At 44.4% G+C, this 21416-nt stretch overlaps 1 pseudogene; it reads left to right on the top strand.

Moving 5' to 3' along the window:
* Positions 1 to 15954: 15954 nt before the first annotated feature.
* Positions 15955 to 16061, top strand: LOC146855691 (U2 spliceosomal RNA; annotated as a pseudogene).
* The last annotated feature ends 5355 nt before the right edge of the window (positions 16062 to 21416 follow it).

Genomic DNA, 21416 nt, shown 5'->3' on the forward strand with positions numbered 1-21416 from the left:
CTAAAAAAGACTATCTTCCTATAGAAATCAATGAGAAATATAATTTAAATGTTTAATAAATGTTAAAAACAAATTGTAATACATTGTTTCAAATGTTAAACTTATCAAAAGAAATTATAAAAATGTTATAACATTTGTAAAGTATGAATGAAATACTAGTATAAAAGGTATACAGTTATTTATTATATCCAAATAAAAAACAATGAGAAAATAATGTGAAATAATTTACTTAAAGAATGTTTATAAAGTTATAAAAAATGTAATACATATTTTAGAATGTTAAACTTGTCAAACAATTATGGAACAATTGAAAAACAAATGGTAAATATAAAATATAAATGCTTTTTAAATATATACTAATAAAAAAGTTAAAATAGTGTGAAAATATTTAATAAAAAAGTTAATAAGACTATAAAAATTGTAAGGAAAAAAAAACATACTCGTAAATGTACTTTATACAAATATATTAAATATTAATTACATACATTTTTACAGTAAAAAAATAACACAAAATCATTTTTTTGACTTAACTTTGTGATTGCCTTTATCTTTACTTTAAATACATATTTGTTAAAATGTAAAACTGTAGAATAAATTAAAAATTGGTAAAAATTAAAACTGTGAAATATGGGTGACAACTTTTTAATATACTATGTTTAAAAAAAAATCTTATACACTAAAGGGGTGACATTTATATTCCCACTCCAATCTAAATCAACTTGCTGAAAGTGTTGGACGCTAAAGGGGGAACATTCACGATTCTCACTACAATTTAAACCAACTTGAGGAAAGTATTGGACCCTAAAGGGGTGGCGTTTAATATTCCCCCTCCAATATAAACTAACTTGGGGAAAGTGTTGGACAGCAAGGGGGTGGCATTAACTATTCCCACTCCAATCTAAGTCAACCTGGAGAAAGTTGTTGTATGCTGAAGAGGTGACATTTACTATACCCACTCTAATCTAACCGAACTTGAAGAAGGTGTTGAACACTAAAAGGGTGACATTTACTATTACGACTCTAATCTAAACCAACTCGGGGACGGTGTTGGACACTAAAGGGGTGAAATTTACTATTACAACTACAATCTAAACCAACTCGAGTAAGGTGATGGACAATAAAGGGGTGGCATTTACTGTTACTAAACCAACTTGGGGAATATGCTGAACACTAAAAGGGTGACATTTACTATTCTCATTCCAATGTAAACCAACGTGTAGAAAATGTTGGACACTAAAGGGGTGACATTTAATATTCTTACTCAAATCTAAACAAATGAGCACAAAATGTTGGACACTAAAGGGGCAACATTTACTATTCCTACTCAGGTCTACACCAACTTAGGGAGAATCCTGGACACTAAAGGGTTGATATTTACTATTACCACTCCAATTTAAATCAATTTGAGGAAAGTGTTGGACACTAAAAGGGTACATTTACTAATCCCACTCCAATCTAAACAAACTCTAGGAAAGTGTTGGACACTAAAGGGGTGACATTTACTATTCCCACTCAGTCTACACCAAATTGGGGAAAATGTTGGACACTAATGGGTAACATTTACTATTGCCACTCCAATCCAAACCAACTCAAGAATAGTGTTGTACACTAAAGGGGCGACATTTACTATTCCCACTCAAATCTATACTAATTTGTGAGAAGACGTTGGACACTAAAATCTTGCAAAGTTATAAATTAAATTCACAATAATACTTATGTAACTAAAATATTATTAAATAAAATGACTACTAAATATTCTAACTTTTCAGTAATTTAAAAAAAAATATTCAAAAACACTATTTTAAACTATTTACCTTTTTATAAAAATAATTAGCATAACATTAAAATTTCTATATTATAAATTTGATGTAATATCTTAATCTTTTCTAAGAATTTGCTACCATTCATACACTTTAAAAAAATAATAAGATAATTTTCAAATACAATTATCAATACAAATTGTTATAAAAAATATAATATTATTTTGAATTTGAATACGTTTTCTTTAAACTCCACACCTTTATCTCCTAATAACCCATCATGCTAATCAATACTTATTTAAAAACATTAATATACTTAAAATAATTATTTTAAGAATTTAAATACTTAAGTAAAATAAAAGCAAATGAACAAAAACATAAACACATAAAACAAAAATAAATACAACACATTGCATACTAATTACACTAAATCACACTAAAATAATGATATTACATACAATGATATTTTCTACATAGATATTTTTTCAACGATATTGAAAACAACACTAAAAATTATATTTTTACCTTCAATAGAGTGTTCTTTAAAGAGGTGAGTCTTCAACTCTTTCCTAAATTGGACCAAAGTTGGGGTGGTCATGAGGGATATGGGGGTGTATTGATGGAAAAAGCCTGTTGTTTATTTTTCACACTTCTTAATCAACCGTCTCATGCTGTCCTGGCTGCAGGTTATTCGACAACCCCCAGAGATGCTGAGTTTGTCAGCAAGATAAGAGGGGTTGCTGATTGTGATGGCTTTGTAAATGTTGCAGCTGATTTTGAAAATGGTGTGGGTTGACAAGGGGAGCTAATAGAGTTCTATCAGGGTGGGGTTGATGTGATCATATTTCCTTAGGCCCTGGACAAGATGTGCCGAGGAATGTATGATGCCCATAAGGGGTGCTAATGTGAAGTCTGTGAGGCGATGGAGTAGGCCATTACCACCATCCAGATGCAAGAGTAGAAGGGCTTGAACAGCAGCTCTGAAGTTGCTTTCTGAAAGAAGTGGTTGGACTTTCTTTAGAAGAGAGAGCTGGTACCAGCGTGTCTTTGTCTTTTAGGAATGTGTTCCATGAAGAAGAGGTTGCTCTCCAGGGTGAATGCAAGTGATTTCGAGTTCAATGGAAGTTGGGGTTCAAAGCCGTCAAGGTTCATGTCACTGAGCCAGATTTGTACTGTATCTTGTTTGTTATTCTTGATAAATAATAGAAATTCTGGCTTGGTTGGGTTGAGCTTCAGATGGGTGCTGGACATCCAGGTCTGGATGATGTGAAGGCAGTGTTTGAGATGTTGGATGTCTTAGACAGAGGAGACTTTCAGGTAGAGTTGTATATAATCGGCATATTGGTGAATCTTGATGATGTTATCTGTGAGTAGAGCACCAAACGGCTACATGTAAAGGTTGAAGATGAGAGGAGACAGTATGGAACCCTGGGAAACTTGGCATGTGAGTAGGATATTTTGTGATCTGGAGGTACCCATGTAAAAAATCTTGCGTCTGTTGGAAAGGTTGGAGGAGAACCAGCGAAGGACATTGCCATTGAATCCTATTTTTAATTGAAGGGTATGTATGAGATTGCGATAGTCAACTTTGTTGAAGGTAGCTGAGAGGTCCCTTCACTGTGGTCAAGAGGGCATCATCTGTGATATGCAAGGTGGTGGTCTTCATGTTGCATTGTGATCATGTTGCAGTGTGATCTGTAGATAGACTGGTAGCCATGCAGGAGATGGCTAGCATTCATGTGATCTTGGAGCTAAACATACACTGCTTCTCCAATGATCTTGGTGATGACTGGCAGGTCAGTGATTAGCCATTAATTGGCAGGGTCCTCAGGGTCTAGTGTAGGTTTATTTAGGATTGGAAAGATTAGGCCCATCTAAAGAGCTTCTGAGAAGATACCTTGAGGTATGGAGGCATTGCCATTGGTAAGTAGGGGTAAGAGAGCATCTCCAGAGAAAGCATAGATTAAGGGTTGATGGTAAGACATTATCTTCATAAGAAGTTACTTTGAGGACTTGTGTATGTTGACCAGAATTGAGAGGGATAGAGCTTTGAAGGCTAAACATTGTGGGATTCCACGGGAAGGGACTTTTCTAAGTATATGCTCACGTATTATTTGCAATTTTGTATTTTGACCATACGTAGACAGTAAATAAGCATTTCAGGTGAAAAAATGGAGACTCTGGGAAATGGAAACCAAACTTGTTAACCATTGACCTACCTGGAATGGAAGGTCAAAGAGTTCTTTTAAAAGACACCATGACCAACACTGGATAATGACTTAAGTGAAATGGCTACACTCCTCACAACGTGGTAGGAGGCTCAGAACGTTCTCACACAGCGGCGGCTCGCATAGGGAGTGCTGCGGGTGGTTGGGAGGGGCAAGAGAGGGGCAGGGTTGGGGGTAGTAAACTCGGACATACGATGGAACAGAAGAAAGTAAGTAAATAAATAAATAAAACTATTTACCTTGCACACGCTGCATCACCAACCCACCTCTCTGCCCCACCTCACCACCCCGCAGCACTCCCTATGCGAGCCTCCACTGTTCTCACATATTCTTGATCAGAAAGACAGGGTTTAACATCAAATGTCAAAAGAGCAAGCACTCTTTTCTCCAGCCGTACCAAGTGAACTGGAACACTGATTGTTTATGACAAACTTCACTGTGGGAATTGGCACATCCTGATTTGCTTGCTATGCCTTTTGAAGTGGTATTTTGAGCAATTTGGGAAAAAGTGTATTTTTCTATCACATTCCTTAACTTGCTGAGAGTGGAGTCTTTAACTTGGAGAATAAGCTTCTATCACTTTGAAAAATGGAACGGCAAAGCAGTGGCATTTCAGACCAAGATTCTGCTTGTTATGTGTTTCTAATGTTTAATTAGATCATGAAAATCAACAATGAGAAGACAAAAAAGCAATCAAAACAACAAGTGACTACAAAGAATGAATGTACACAAGTGGGGTATATTTGTTCTGTTATTTCCTCTTAATGTTCTTGCTTGAGTGGGGCTTACAAGAGCATGACAATAGCCTGCTTATCGATCCAACATGGGGCGTTAGTGCAATGATATTATGTGAATTCCTCATTACAGCATGTCCATTGCATTAACAACAAATTAAGGACTGCTCTCACCCCATGAGTCCCTTTAAATCCTCCTTTACCAAACAGTTTGGTCCCTCTGCACACTGATCGTGCACAGGATAACACCAAAGCTCCTGGTGTGCAGAACTTCAACTGGGGGTGAACAGCAGTCTTTTTGTAAATGGCAGGTTTCCATAAAATGGTTCCATGTCTCTAAATCAAAGAAGTGCCGCCAAAAATGGTTTAATATTGAAGCCTGTCATTTGCAGCAGTTGCTGGAAGCAAGCAGTGCCAGGAAGTAGCTTAAGAAGTAAATTATTATCACTGAAACTTTGTATAATGTGAAGAAGCTGCATCTTGGATGTCTCAATGCATCAGTGGATCTGAAGCAACTATGCTGAGTTGTAATGTGGCTTATTTCTCGTGGTTCTGAAGGTAAGAAAACTTAGCACCTTTAAGTGCTTGTGGTTACACACAGAAAGCATGGATTTAATGAACAAATGAGGGGGTATTTGTGATTAATGTATTCTGAATCCACCAACTGTAAAGGATTTTGTGAAAGCATTGTCTAAGTCTACTGGTAAATCTATTATAATTGAGTGCAGAGCTCAAAATGTTCAGTTTCTCAAGATTTAAATAATTCATCTCAGAATCACAGGAAACAGAGTTAAAGCAGGGATCCTGATTCCTGAGCAGTGATCAGGTATAGAAAAATTAAAGTACCTCCATAGTGCTGTGATAAGACACATGGAAGAACAATTGGGGCAGTTGACTTTTCGAGCAGGACCTTAAGAAGTCTTTTTTTATGGCCCAGGGCATCACAGGTTCAATACTTATGCTGTCCCTAGATATGCTTGAATCTGGATGTACAAAGTTAGATCAGCTCAACCATCTCTTAAAATATCTCCATTTATTTTTGCAGGAAGGGGTTGACACACAACCTCTTCCTGCAAAAAGAAGCAAGGGACTTACATATCATATGGGCCCATAGTTCTTTTTTGAATACAAATATTTATTGGGTTCAGGACAAAATCCAATTAAAGATCATAGGGCCAGATATACAAAGCATTTTTGCGTACGCAAATGATGTGATTGGCATAATTGGATTGTTTGCGACCACAAAAATACTTTTTGTCATGTATGAAACCCAAACACGTTAAAGTATTGCAATTTTGGTTTGTGGCCAAATACCGATTTTGTATTTGGAAAGGGCGTGTTTAGGGCATTCCTTCCAAATACTGAATCAGAATGGTATGTATTATTGTTTTGCAACTGAAATCCAGGTGCAAAACATTAATACTTTACCAATTACAAACATGTAGTGATAAATCATTTGCAAACTATCTGTGCATGGTGGGAGGTTGGCGACTATGGGGAGTTGGGTGCAGGGTATCTTGTTTTATGTTTAAAAAAAGCATAGAAATTCACTGAAAAAAACTATGGTTAAAGTGATGTTATAATTAATAATAATAATAATATACGAATTTATATTGAAAAAAACATAGGGGCCGATTATGACTTTGGCAGTGATGCGCCGACTCCGTGCCAGCTCAGCACCGCCAAAGCTGTGCAGGGACCGCCTGCCTGATTACGAGTTGAACTCATGTCTGGCGGGCTTTTCCTATCTTTTCTTTTGCCATTCTCACAACAGTGTCCTGAAAATGGGCACCACAATGGGAATGCTAAAGAAGTTCCAGAACGGCATGGACTGTGAAGTTGAGGTGCCAAAACGTCCTGTTATACACAAAATTTAATTATGTGAATTTCGCACACCTCTAACTATAGCTCTGGATTAGTGTTGGCATTGAACAAGGGGAGCTTGACAACCAGTTGTCATGTGACCTGACACTGGTTGAAAGAGCCATTGAGGTGTGCCATTCCGTTCATGTATGCTGTTGTGTATGCAAGATACAAAGTGGCAAATGGAACTAGCGAGCAGCACCTTGGCGGTTTGCAGCGTGGCTCATGATTGTCTGCTGCTGTGTTTGCTGCTACAGCCATTTAGTATATAATTTTTCAGCTGCCAGCACTATGTGAAACCACAACCTGAAGAACTGCACTGCTGGAACGTGGCTCAGCACGCTGGACTGTATTAAATCCAGCTACATTTGCACAATACCCTCTAGACAATCCAGATGCAGGCTTTTAATGTGATCTTCTGAGAGATGCCAAAACTATCGCTTTGGTTTCTTTGCACACAGGAGCACATGAAAGATGGTGTGTGCTTTCACAAATGGAGGCAAGTCAAATCACACATCTGGCACAACTGGTAGGCACAGGGTTGGGGCAAGTGGGAACAATGGAACCACCTGTCCAGCGGTCTATTTTACACCTTCAATCATTCGATTTTTGTTTGAACTGTTAAATCAGGTAATACAATTGTTAAGGATCTTAGCAGAATACAGCTGGTGTTGTTGACTGCCACACCTTTGTGTGACTATTGCAAACCACAAATCCAACTGAGTACACCTGATGTAAGCAGCATTTAGCAGCAATGGTGGAAGGGATTTAAAGTATCAGTTAGTGATATGTTTAACTCCTACAGTGATACATGAATAAAATATACAACTGCTGTGCAGGAGTCCTAGACTGAAATTCTTGTTGAGAAGTAGATGCAGTGTGAGTAGTAAACTTAGCAGACTATATCAAGTAACACAATTGTACATGCAACTTAAGTTGGAGGAGGTTACAATACTTTAGATGTCAAATGTATATTGGATGGCTCTACAAGGAGTTTTGCACAGCTTTTCATTCACAGCCATGGACAAGTCATGAGTTGAGTACAAATAAGTGCAAGCCATGGTTGCTGAAACGTAAATGGGATACCCCGTAGCATAATGGTTATTGTAGTAGCAGAAATGTGTGTGAGTGTTTTAAGAATGTGAGCAATTGAGAAATTCTCAAAAGAATTACAGGATTTAATCATAGTATCCATGACCAGAGATCCTTGTGAAAACTGTATGTGAGATATTCCCTTTGATGGAAACGCGCGTTATGTAACAGTTCGTTGTATTTTCCACGGAGTTTCTAAAGTGATGGTGATCATTTCTAGCTCAGCGAATGAAGCCATGATACACATCCAGTTTCACAATACCCACTCAACCTTTTCTGCTCGAACCAAGTCTTCCAAGAGCAAAAAGTACATGAATAACGTAGCTTTGAGAGAAACTCAAAATGCTGCCATTAAAGGTACCCCATTAATTGGAGTTTATGAGAGATTCATTTGTGTGATAAATATTCTGCACGGGTGTGTGGGCATGCGCTTTTGTGTTCTGTCCCCCTCCCTAATTATTGAAATTAAAGAGAGTGTGTCGAAATTTGTTCCTGTCATTCACTGTGATTTGTGTCTGTGTGAGAGGAACAGAGGGAGTCTGAACTTTTGAGAGATGCTTTAAGCCAGCAGTTCAGAGGATAACTCAGGTTGGTGTTCAGAGGATAATCCCAGAGCCACTGTGGAGATGGACCTCGTGTGGAGTTCTTCTGAAACCTCATCCTGAGGGAAAGCTCTTATTTTTATTTTATTGTTTTACAGTTCCATATAGCATGAACTTGACCCGCAGGTATTGGATCGCTTTAAATGAGCACCAGTTACATAAAACAAGGACACATTCATTTTTGATTGGTCCAAAAAACACAGGATGTTGAGCAGATGTCGAGACTGGAACCTGGTTCCTGAGACCCACAGGGACAGCTCTGGTCGTTACACCACATCCTCTCCCTTAATATGCGCCTTGCTGGGGGTCATCTTTGTAACACTTCCCACAAGTGTTCATTCCTGCTGCAACTTTTTTCCTGGTTCTCTAGAAATTAGAGTATTCATTATTTTTCCTTGCCTGGTCAAAACGCACAATATCTAGTGGTTCAGTGTTAGAACTGGGGGTCTCTAGTTGGCTGGGGTAGGTACCTTAGTCCAAATAGTGACCCTTGCTTCTAGTCAGGGAAAGGAGGGACACACTCTCAGATAACCCCTGCTCATCCCCTGGTAGTTTGACACGAGCAGCCAGGCTTATCTCCAAGGCAATGTGTAAAGTATTTGCAACCACACTCCCAGCAACACAGTGATAACACCACAAATGGACACCACACTGGTTTTATAAAAATAGCAGTATCTTCATCAAAAGGAATACGATGAGACCAAATGATAGAAACCCAACATATACGTTTTTTTAATATTTCACTTTGCCGGTTATTAGGCCAGCAATCACTTGTAGGTTCTTGCGGTATTAATGAGCAGTTCCTGATGATCTATTGCAGTCCTAATGCAATGCTATGCAGTTCGTAATGCAGTTCGTAATGTAGTAATAAGACAGTCCTTAATGCACGTACTATTGCAGTTCGTAATGCAGGAATAATGCGGTTCGTACTGCAAGAATCAGGCAGTTCGTAATGCAAGAATAATGCGATTCGTAATGCAAGAATCAGGCAGTTCATAATGCAAGAATAATGCGATTCGTAATGCAAGAATAAGGCAGTTCGCAATGCAAGAATCAGGCAGTTCGTAATGCAAGAATAATGCGGTTCGTAATGCAAGAATCAGGCAGTTCGTAATGCAAGGAATAATGCGATAAGCCGATCTGCGTGGTCAACTCAGGCACCACTAGGTCCTAACAGCAGAGACAATGGTCGTAAGCGTAAAGGGGCGGCCCCGATACTGCTGGGCAGGTACGGGCCGCTCCGGGACTTAGCGCGTCTAACGCGGTGCAGCAGGAGAGAGATCGGAGCACTCCTGTACTCCTCCTGCACGCCTCCCCAGGCCACACACGCTTGCGGCTCCTGACCGGAGACCAAGCCTTACCTGGGGGGTGTGCTGCCTGGCTCTCTCTCTCTCCCTGCTCGTCAGACGTCCTGTTGGGCAGCCCCGATGACGTTGCAGCTCTGTTGTTAGGTGACGCTGTAGCCGGACGGGTTACGGCGCAGCCTTTCCCTTCATTGACGATCTTGGGCAGATTCCTCTTGGCGAACAACGATCATGATCCCTTTCACCTTGCAGCTTCCTTAGCTTAAAGAAATCCTTTAGCACGTTGTGGCTCGGGCCGGCGGTGGCAATCCTTACTCACAGCCTCAGTTACGATGACGGCTCGGGCCACAAACAGCAATGCAGCAGCGTGGACGATGTTTCACGCTGTGGGGGCAATGCGGTCACGGGGCACCTCGTAAACAGCACCACGGACCACAGGGCAGTCTCAGGCATGCAAAAAGCACACGCACCAAGCATCGCTGAGACACGGTCATAAACTTTGATGTTCCTGAGTTTCCACAACAGGGGACCAGCTCTCCTTGGGCCCTTGGAGACAAGTTACTTCAGGACACAGCACACAGCAAAGTCCTCCCAAGCAGGGGAACACTGCACACAGCAAAGTCCCTTGTCCTCTCCTTAGTCAAATCAGCACAAACTGCAGGTCAGCCCCAGAACACACAGCAAGAGCAGTCCTTCTCTTCAGTCTCTTCAGCTGTTCTTCTTTGGCAGATGTTCCTCTTGATCACAAAGTAGTTTCAATCTGTTTTCAGTCTGGATTTCAGTCTGGAGTTCAGGGGTTTCAGCTCTTACATTTATACCCCTAAATGTCTTTGAAGTCTTTGTGTTCAGGGGGCTCTGAGCCCAGTCCAAACCAGACCTGGGTGTCTTCCTGCCAGTGCACACACTCTTCCTTTGATAGTCAGGGTCTGGGCCCCAGACGCTCAGCTGGAGGTGGAGCCATCCTTTGGTGGCAGCAGCACAGCCCTCTTCACATCCAGTGGGCTACTCCTCCCCCAACATCAAATGCAGGCCAGCCTGTTGCTGTCTCACCTACTCCTCCAGGTGTCAGAACACTTCCCAGACCCTGTCACATCCAAACAAAGACAGGCAATACACAACCAGGCAGAGGCACACAGGATGGTTTAAGACAAGAAAACAGCCACTTCTAAAAGTGTGGTTTCTAAAGACACAACTTAAAAACCATCTTCACAAAAAGATGTGTTATTAAATTCTGAGTTCAGGCACACTAAACTCCAACCGTCCATCTTATGCCTATGGGAAGATATGCTGGAAACATGGGACACAGCATTCCCCATTCTTTACTATGGGCAAGATGGCCTTGCAATAGTGAAAAATGAATATGGCAGTATTTCACTCTCAGGACATAGTACACACCTCAGTACGTGTCCCACCTTTCACATCCACTGCACCTTGCCTAGGGGGTACCTTGAGCCTACTATAGGGGTGTCTGATGTGCATAAAAATGTAAGGGTAAGGCCTGGCAAGTGATTGCACTTGTCAGGACAACAAGGCAGTTAACAAACTGCACGCAGGCACTGCAGTGGCAGGTCTGAGATCTCTTTTTAGGGCTACTTGTGTGGGTGGGTCAATTAGTGCTGCAGGCCCACTAGTAGCATTTACATTACTAGCTCTGGCACACATAGTGCACTTTACTAGGGACTTTACTAGCAAGACAAACATACCAATTATGGACAACCAATTACCATAACACTTTATACAGGTAGCACTTGCACTTTGACACTGATCAGCAGTGGCAAAGTGCCCAAAGCATTTAAGTCGGCAACCTAATGTCAGAAAAAGTTCTAGGAGGAAAGCAAAAAGTTTAAGGAACTTTAGCCAAAAGGGGCCAAGTCCAACATGCAGAGAATGAAAGTTCTAATTTGCAAAAATCACAATCGTTGTCAGTTCGATGGAGAATGAGCGTCCCATTAGTTTTGGTAAAAATCAACTTTTTAATTTACTGAGGGAGGCTTGGCTTAATTGTTTCAGAGATTCCACATCCTCCCCACCGCCACCACGTGCTGCACAACTGGGCTGACACTACTGACTCACAAAAAAAGGAAAAAGCAAGAATGACATGAAGTTCACATTGTTGGAAGTGTAAAAATCCTTACTTCATCATGGCAAATCTTAATGCGGCACAATGTTTCATGAGTCTAATCATATCTCTCTCGACGGGGCTGCCTCATGTACTTACAACAAAAATTCTGAGTTTAAAATCCATGATAACGAGGTCACTGCACCTGAGATGTGCAGTTCAGACATGTGCTTCAGATCTATTGAGTTGACAGTGACTTCCAACTGCATTTATGGTGATCTGTTCCCATCCTAATTGGAAACCAAACCACCTAAACTTTGCTTCCAGTTACATGCGTGCACGCGTCAGGTTTTCAATAAACATTGTAGGTCGAGTTTCTCCAGTTTCTGCTTCATTTGCTGTATCCTATTAAGCCCTGTTTGCCCAAAGCCTGCCATTTCCTGCTAAACTCGTGGTTCTGATGCTTGCGATATTAATGTTACTAGCACTTTTAGTTACCATCAGCTCTTCGAGGTTATTTTTGGTTTCGTTCTTCTATGTACCCTCCCAAGTCTTACTTTCCTGGCAAATAACTCCGATCAAGGGCACGCTCTTTGCACAGTAAACTAAATTTGCTCCTGTGCCTCACAACAGTGCGCGAAGAAACTTCCTTTCTCACACACCCCTATCTAGCACTTAACCAGGGGTCCGACTGACAACAGGAAACAGGAAATATGATGGATTTAGACTATTTAATATGAATTCCGGAATGCAGACTGCATTTGCGAAATATAGACAATAATCTAGGCACAGTGAAGCAGGGATGTGTGGCACATGACACCATCCACACACAGTGATATTTGGTCCTCGCTGCCCTCCTTCCATCCAAACCAGTGCTGTGAAGGAGCCTGTACCATCAGGAACTGAGTACCTGTACTTTATTTGGAGAGAGAGTTTACCTGCACTTCTCAGCAGAGGTGCAATGCTTTTAATTAGAGAGTACAATCACTTCTCAAATGTAAGCAGGTACTCTGGTCAAGCACTGATCAAAACCCTCAGAGAAGGGGTGCCACCTTACCCAACATGCCTAGGGCACAAAGCAGTGGGAGAGAGGGCAGCCCTGTCTTAAGAATCTTGTTCACGTTGTCAGTAGCAGCAAGGGCAGTGTAGCAATGCAACCTATACTACAATGACCAACCCATTTTAAAAAAACTATTTTTAGGATTTACCTAGCAGCGCATGCACTGGTTCTGCAAAATATGTTGTTTACATACAGTGGGCTTACAGCCCGTCCACAGCTTACCATTTTTTAGCTTTATTATTGCTCTCATTTGCTTCATTTCCTTTTGTCATGATATGCGTGCGTCACATCCTCATCTTGTGTTTGGCCCTCCCCTGGAGCATGCATCAAATACTTGTTTCCTTCCACTGCTCCTATTTTTGGAGCTACTTTTTTTGTGTTCAAGTGCTCCATATGAGTTCTTGTATTTTCAGTTTGTCTCCCACATACCTTCTATTCCCTCCTACCGGCCCCCCTTCCATGTTGGTTCTTTTCTATCCCAACTTACTGCCCAACAATGTAAGCAAATCAGCCCATCTTTGAAAGCAAAAAGAGAAGCACAGCTTTGCAGTGACTCTGGGAGAGAATTCCAGAATTTCGGGCCTACGTATGCGAAGGAAATCTCTTTCATGCAAGTCGGGAGGAACCTAGGAACATTGAATGGGGTACAATTTATAGATGTCAAAGATCAAGAAGGATGATAGAGCCACACCAGATCCTGAATTTAACATGATCCATTTCCTGCTTTAGCCTTGAACATATAGCATAACGTTTTAAATGTGATGCAGTTAGGAATCATGAGCCAGTGTAGCTCACAATCAAGATTGGAAATCTATTATGTTTTTGGGAGCCGGTTGTGTAGCCCCACAGCTGCGTTCTGCACTAGTTGCAACCGACCGGTTGTAGCTTTGACAGCTCCCAAATACAGCACATTGCCATTATCTAGCGTGGATATGATTAAGACCTGAATCAAAGTCCTTTGAGCCAAAGCAGGGATCATCCAAATTATCTTTTTTAGCCATTCAAGTACCACAAAACTAGTGGCTGCCACCTTAGCCACTTGAGGCTTCATAGAAAGTTTATCATCCAAAAGGAAGCCCAGATTTATAACTTTCTGAGACGGAATAGACAGAGCCCCTAAGGAGTTAGGCCAGTGGTGTGAGCCCCAGAGAGAGGATTTTTTCCCCAGAATCATGGCCTCAGTTTTTTCACCATTTAGTCTGGGTCAGATTTTGTTCATCCACAAGGAGATGTGACTCAGGCCCTGCCCCATGGTTCTGTCCAGATGACAAGGTAAAGATGATCTGTGTGTCATCTGCATAAGAGAAGACGGTCAGGCCACACTTCTCCTCTTCATCCGCCAGAGGGCTAGTATCGATGTTAAACAGAAAAGGGCTAAGCCCAGAAACTTGGGGAACTCCTGATGGTAAGGCTTGTGTCTCAGATCTGGCGCAAGAGAAAAATACTTGAAACATGTGGTAATTTAGAAATGATCTGAGCTAAGCCAAGGCTGAGCACTCAAGGTCCAGTGCTATCAGTCTCTCCTCCAAGATAGAACGGGGCACAGTATCAAAAGCCACGCTAACAAGATAAGTGCAGCTGTTACGTCCTCATCAAGGTGCTGCCTCATAAACTCAGTAAGACCAAGCAGGGCGGATTCAGTACTCTGTTCAGCCCTGAATTCAGACAGAGAGTGGTGAAGAAAATTGTGAACCTCCGCAAACGAGGTGAGATGAACATTGATATGTTTATCCAAAACTTTGGAACAAATAGCAAGCAGGGAGATTGGGTGAAAGGTGCACATATTTGCTAGGTCCAGATTGGCTTTTTTCAGGAGTTGAAGGACCATAGCATGTTTCCATTTACACCATTCCACTTCACCCTACCCTACCCCACTCTATGCCACTCTAATCTATGCCACTCTATTCTACGCCAGTCCTCTCTACTCTATGCCACTTTATTTAATGCCACTCCACTATACGCCACTATATACCACTCTACGCCTTTTCACTCTGCACCACTGTGAGCCACTCTACCCTTCTCCATGCCATTGCCCTCTATGCCACTCTACTCCACTCTACGCCACTCTACCCCACTCCACACCCATCTACTCCATGCTACTCCACTATACTCAACTCCACTCTACTTTACAACATTCCTAAAAGACATTGGCAAAGCCGCTAGCTCTTGCATAGGCGGAAACTATAGGCTTTGCCAATGCTTGTTGAACATGTAACTGAGGTGCTAGCTCTGTTTATGCAGTCGAAAAAGATAAATGCTTTGGGTCGGTGCAAAGAGTCCTGCACTCTGAACCCAAGTGCCTGGAGTCACTGCAGACTTCATACTGAGCAGCGACCGCCTGAAGAGGCATTTGTTTAATGAGCCTCAAAATTAAAAAATTAGAGGCAAAATCACTTTGTGCAGCTAAATGTCTATTCAGATCGTCATTTCTTGCATTTTTGCTTTGGGCCATGCCCCCCTGTAGATAAGTACAAAGGGTATATAAAAGTCATTAGTTTTTGCTCATGAGACGCCGAATGGTGTAGGCCGATCCCCGCCGAGACACACACAAAGAACACATGTCTGTCAAATAGGCTGGAACAGTGAGATGCGAGTGGCAGCAGCCCTCGCCAGCAACACCCTCAGGACTCAGCAAATTTAGTTAATTAATCAAGCAGTCTGAACACAAATAAAACCGCGAATGAGAAAGTCAATTAGTAGGACAGCAGCTCATTTGGCGATGCGTTTTAATGAGGCGACAACAGGTGTGGATACTCCACGTATGCAGCTTACCTATTCACAAGTGCAGAACTCTGGTTAGTGCCCCAAGGATGAGAATATAGTGCCAGGGTAAACTGTTACTGTCCAGCCACCTTCACTTCACATTCAGCAGTATTTAATACTCATTAATCACTAGCCTGTACTCGATGCCACTTGATGTTAATTCCAATATACAGTCCCCCCTTTCAGTTCCAGTCCAGCGAGGCTGGCACAGATCCTGGAAAACTGAGGCAATGCAAAGGGAGGGTCTCGCGTAATTTGGACTTCCCCTGAGACAGTCCTTCACGTCTGCCTTTATTTGCATTCGAAATTGCAATTTCGAAACAATAGTTAAAAAACTCAGCAACTAAGAAATATTATAACTATTTTTCTGTCTCTTCGAATCACGTTTATAAGGTTACTTCACGTCACTATGACAAAAGGGAGGAGCATGAGCAAAGGGCGAGTTCCTTTTAAGGCCACTGTAACACGAAGACGAGTTGCAACGTGCCTTTCACATACGGCCTTTTGGCTAACATCAAGTGTAGTGTCTGTTCTTATCAGTTTGAAAGCGCAATTTTTGCTCTAATAAAATTAGATTTTTGACAGTATTACAACTTTGACTTAGAAGTGAGTAAATTAGCTTTATGCTAATTTATGAAAATTTTGTGATCGGCCCACCGCGCTCTTGACCGAGCAGGAGGAGGGGCACCAGCATGCTGGTCTCTGTTTGTTCTGTAGGAACACAAAATCGAACCCCAAAGGACCTACGGTCAGCTTTAGAGCACCGGTAACGTTACGCTCCCTACAACTCTCTCTTTCCTGGTGTTTTGGTGGACTAATGCTGGAGACTTAAAACACCTCCTAACACCCTTCACAGGTCTGGACAGCACCCAGACCTCTGGTGAGGGGATACATGCTTAGGTGGCAGCACCTATAATCCTTGCCTTAGCTCTAGGGTGTGACTGGACAGTGTTTCTTGCACTGCAGACTATTGTGGTTTGCTGGGAGACACCCTAGGTACCCAGGCGGAGGAACCCATGCGAAAACGGTAAACCGAGAATAACTCAGTAATAACCGGTTAGCTCCAAAAAAAACAAATGGGAGACGAAATGGCCATTGCAACCCCAGTGGCCATCCCAGATGGCATCCCCCCACCGGACGCCCACAAACCCGACCCCCAAGCCCCCTGGGGTGGGCAGCAAGGCGGCAAGTAAGGCTGCACCTGCAGAACCAAGCACCAGCGCTGGGAAGGCTGGTGCCCCGAAGGCCTCAGGGCCAAAGGCAGGTGCACCTGGAAACCCCAATGCTGCCAAACCAGGGAAGGGGCGAAGAGTGAGGCAGGGACCAGCCAAGGGAAAGTCCCTGAACCCTTCAATGGGTACAATGTCTCCCACCGGCAAACCCAGGTCATGCGGCGGGAGGTGAAGGACAAGGAAGGGCCCAGACTGGACAGGGTCTTTTCCTTGAACAAGGTCCTCAAACCAGCAGGGGTCCCCGTGGCAGATGTGCTGAGCTGCCAGGAGTCCATGTCCAGCATGATTTTACTCCTCAGCTTCATCATACGGGCCCTCTTCAGGAAATACTGGCACTTCTTCAAGGGGAAGAAGAAGGAGACACCCTACAGCACCTTCAGCCTGACGAGAGGATTGGAGCCGGCGACCACAGAGAAGAGGGTAACGGTTGAGATGACCAACCCCACATCCCAGACAGAGACATTGCGTCGCTTCTCCAGTGGTATGGCACCATTATGAATGGACCCACCAAGGTCAGAAACGTTAACGGAGTATGGAACACGACCTGGTGAGCAACCATCAACCTCCACAAAGACCCTGCAGGGAGAGAAGAAATGAAACACCCTCTGGCAAGCTGCCACCTAGGAGCCAGCGAAGGGAGGGTCAGGTACCCGGGACAACTCTTCACCTGCAGGAAGTGCGAGGCCGTGGGCCACTTTGGAAAAGACTGCCTGAAAAAGTTCTGCAGGATCTGCAAACAGGGCGGGCATGACATGACCAAGTGCACCGGCAAGAAGATGTGCAACTTCTGTGGAGGAGAAGGCTACACCTACTAGCAGTGCCTCAAATCAGATAAGCCAAAGACGTACGCAGCAACAGTGGGAGGCATCCCAGCAACGAGGAGCACCAGACCAACGGTGGACCCCCACCGCCAATGCCAAGACAAAAGACCTCCTGAAGACCTCCAAGACCAAAGTGGACAAGAAACTAGAACCAACCAGGAAGGTCGAGCAGAAGGACCCAGCCCTGAAGGTGAAGCCACCTCAAGGATCAGGCCCAGCACAAGCCCAAGAGGAGCCAGCTGTGGAACCCACTACAGCAGAGGGACCACCACCCCCCAGAGAGGAGGGACAAGCAGCAGGAGCCCACCGCCCCAATGGAGACCCCGAGGAAGGAGAAGCAGAAACCAAACTGAAGGAGAGCCAGAGGGACCAGGACCCAGAGCCAGATGCAGGAGCCAAAGACGAAGGAGAAGGGGAGGAGATGACCCCAGCCAAGGGAAAGGGTAAAAAGAAGAAGAACAAGGGTAAAACGTGCCAGCCAGATGGCAGCGGCAGCAGCGACGAAGGAGAGAGATGGAATAAAATCCGATCGCAGAGGCTGCGGGACAAAGGAAAGAAGGAGGAAGAAAAGAGACAGATCAGGTCTAGGGGGTATACAGGAACCGCACCACCACCACCAGCCACCAGAGCTGACCCTGATAACAACGAGGGAGGAAAAGGAGTCCAACAACCCCCCCACCCAAGACCTGCAGGAAGAGAGGAAGACCTAGGAAGGATGACTTCTACAACTGGAAGAAGATCATCAAGGACCAGGAACAAAGGAAAGCAGAAGACGAATACTTCACAGTGGACTCCTGGATGGAGGACAGTGACATGGAGGATGAAGGGAACACCCAAGAGGACCCAGCAGAAGCTGCCTGAGCAGACCTGCAGAGGCTGCACCAGATGGTTAACGAAGCCCCAGAGACCGGAGCAGAACAGGAGGAGGACAACATTGTGTGGATACAAGACGCAGAAGCCACCGTGGAGATTTCCACCGAGAACAAAGAGGAGACATCACCAGTAACAGAAGGCCTGCAGACAATGCCGTACCCAGCGGTCTAAACAGCCCTCCCCACAGAAAGGTTCAGAAACCAGGCACTGACGGCTAGAGCTGAGACGATGGCGATATCATTGTTCACCCTAGATGCCAGGAGTGTGAAGGATCAGGTTAGGCGGGTTGGTACGTTGCACTTTCTGGCTGCTCAGAACAGAGATATCTGCTTTCTGCAGGAACACGGGATTCGGTACGCCCAGTCGTACAGCCAGCTCGAACGGCAGTGGACGCACGGGCCATCTTTTTAGCCTGGAGGTCACGATTGTAAATCGTCTGGAGTGGCCATTCTAATAAAGGGGAGGCAGTTCACCGTGGACAAGGTCACCGAGCAGGTAAATGGCAGAGTGCTGGTTATGGACGGCTTGTGGGCCGTGAGCCTGTTAGGCTTATCAATGTCTATGTCCCCCCAGAGAAGAATGAGCGACTTGAGATGTTCAGGGTGCTCAGGATGCAACTCGTGACCTCCAGAACCATTCTGATCGGTGGTGATTTCAACTGCATAGTAGAGTTGGATGGATGCACAGGGTCAGGCTCTGCAGGGATGGATGTGATGTCCAGGCTGGTGGAGATGATAGGTGAGGCGTCCCTCCAGGATGTCATTGGGAGCATGGGGCTGAATGCCAGGAATTTTTGGTGGAGCAGGCCGGATGGATCTGTACATTCTCAGATCGACTTCCTATTCACCTCAACAGTAAAGTCTGGGCGAAGCTCCATGGTCTTCGTCCACTTCTCTGACCACAGAGCAGTCAGTTTTGAGGGGGAACTTACAGGAAAGTTCCCTGCTGGCCCAGGATTGTGGAAGCTGAACTGCTTGCTGTTGAAAAATGATGAGTTAGTGGCAAACCTTAGAACAATGTCTGTAGAGTGGAGGTACATGAAGGACCTCTTTCACTCCACCAGCAAGTGGTGGGAATGGGTGAAGGACAGGTTCCGGAGCTTCTTCCAGGATGCAAGCAGAGCTGCTGCACGGGAAAAGAAGAGGTCGTTCAGGAAGCTGAAGAGCAAATTGCAGCACCTGTACAAACTCGAGCTCATGGAATGGGGCGTGGATGATGACTTGGAGGAAACCCAATGTAGGAGAGTAGGATCTGCTTCACATGGGTACCCCCACTTTTTGCTGGTGTTTCACTGTTTTTCGACCTTAGTCTGGCTGTGGCCCTGCTAATCAGGACCACAGCCTAGATGCTTCCTCTCTAAAATGGTTTGCATGGACATTAGGTACATATCTAATTGGATTCTGGAGTGCCTTATAAGCCCCTAGTATATGGTATACTATGTACCTAGGGCATAGGTACCCCAGAGGCCTGCCAGGGGCTGCAGCATGTATTATGCCACCCCTGGGAAGCTCTCCAAAATGGCACCACAGATCTGCTACTGCAGCCTGGGTAAGGGTGGGCTTGCACCCCTTACAGTGGTATAGGCTACCTATATCCACACATATATACAGACACATATAAACCTATAAGCCACTCCTATGGCAGGCCTTGACAATCCTGAAGGCAGAGTGCTTGGTTTTAAGTGAGAGGGTGCCCAAGCATGAGCTGAGCCCCTCTGCAGCTTTTGGAAATACTTCCTTATGGCTGTTCTGTGATACAGCCATACCATATACTCTTAAGTGCATTATAACCTCGCAGTAAATGCTAACTTTGGAATGGCTGCATCAAAACATGTTGTGTTTGGTTCCAAATGCTTTGGAATACTACCCCCCCCCCGCCAGTTCTGGTGGCGGGGGTAGCATTCCACCCTTCTAGAGGGAAAGACATGTTCACACTGGTCAAACCCGGTAGGACTTTCCTGAGCCCTGGCATCACAAAATGGATGCCTCTGCCACAGGCACGGGTCTGGCCTCCAGCTGCTGACCGAAACTCCGGCAGTGGAGTCCTGGACAATAGGTTTCCTGTCAAAGGGAGGTGTGACCACCTCCCCAGACAGGCAGATGTGTATTGGGGCTGGGCGGGAGCACTCTCTGGTGCTTTGAAGTTCTGCACTGGGGGCACACTTGGTGTCCCTGTGCATAGTCCAGTTCAAACCAGTTGCAGGGGCAACCTGCCCCCGCTCTGGCGTGAAACTGGACAAAGGAAATGGGTGTAACCACCCCTCTTTCCAAGCCCACCCATAGGTGGGGCCTTAGAGTTAGTTCATCCACTAAACTTACTATAAGTATAGGAATCCAGTCCCTAGGACTTTAGATTACCCTGGATGAAACTCTGCAACATATATCCTGGACCTTCGACTTTCTATCACAACTAGAAGATGGAAGAAATCTCCCTTGGGGTCAAGGAGTGACTCCCCTGCTTGGCAGGCACCAAAGAAGCAACTGACTGGTCTGCATCGCTGAAGCTTCCGCCGGACGCCAAAGTCTTTGCATCACCAGAGGTAGATTACCAGACTTCCCCGAGGCTACCCTGAGTCCACAGCTAAGCTGAGGCCCATGGCTATCATGGGTGACGTGGAACCGTGATCCCTGGACACTGTGAACCTTTGCAGCAACACTATCTTCCTGGTCCTCCTCAAAGTTGTCCTTTGGGCTCCGAGTAGCCCCAGCCTTGAGCACCTCCTGCACTGAAGATTGTTGGCCTCCACTCCACAAGTGACCCGTGGGCCAGCTCCAAGTGCGACCGCTCAAGTCTCCTTCGCGATCACTAGCCCGTTGGCTAGCAGGTCCCCCACGAAGGCAACTCCTTTTCAAATTGGGCTTGCCTGGTTGCTCCAGATGTGCCCTGACTTACCCTTGCTGGGTGAGTCCCTCAGACCTTGCTGGTCTGCACCGCAGTCTTTTCTCTGAATTCCAGTGACTTGCCGTTGCCAAGGCTTGTTGGGTCCATTCTGGTCACCAACACCACAGCACTCGACAGACATCAT

This window comes from Triturus cristatus, chromosome 4_1, assembly GCF_964204655.1.
Source record: "Triturus cristatus chromosome 4_1, aTriCri1.1, whole genome shotgun sequence".
Taxonomy (NCBI): Eukaryota; Metazoa; Chordata; class Amphibia; order Caudata; family Salamandridae; genus Triturus; species Triturus cristatus.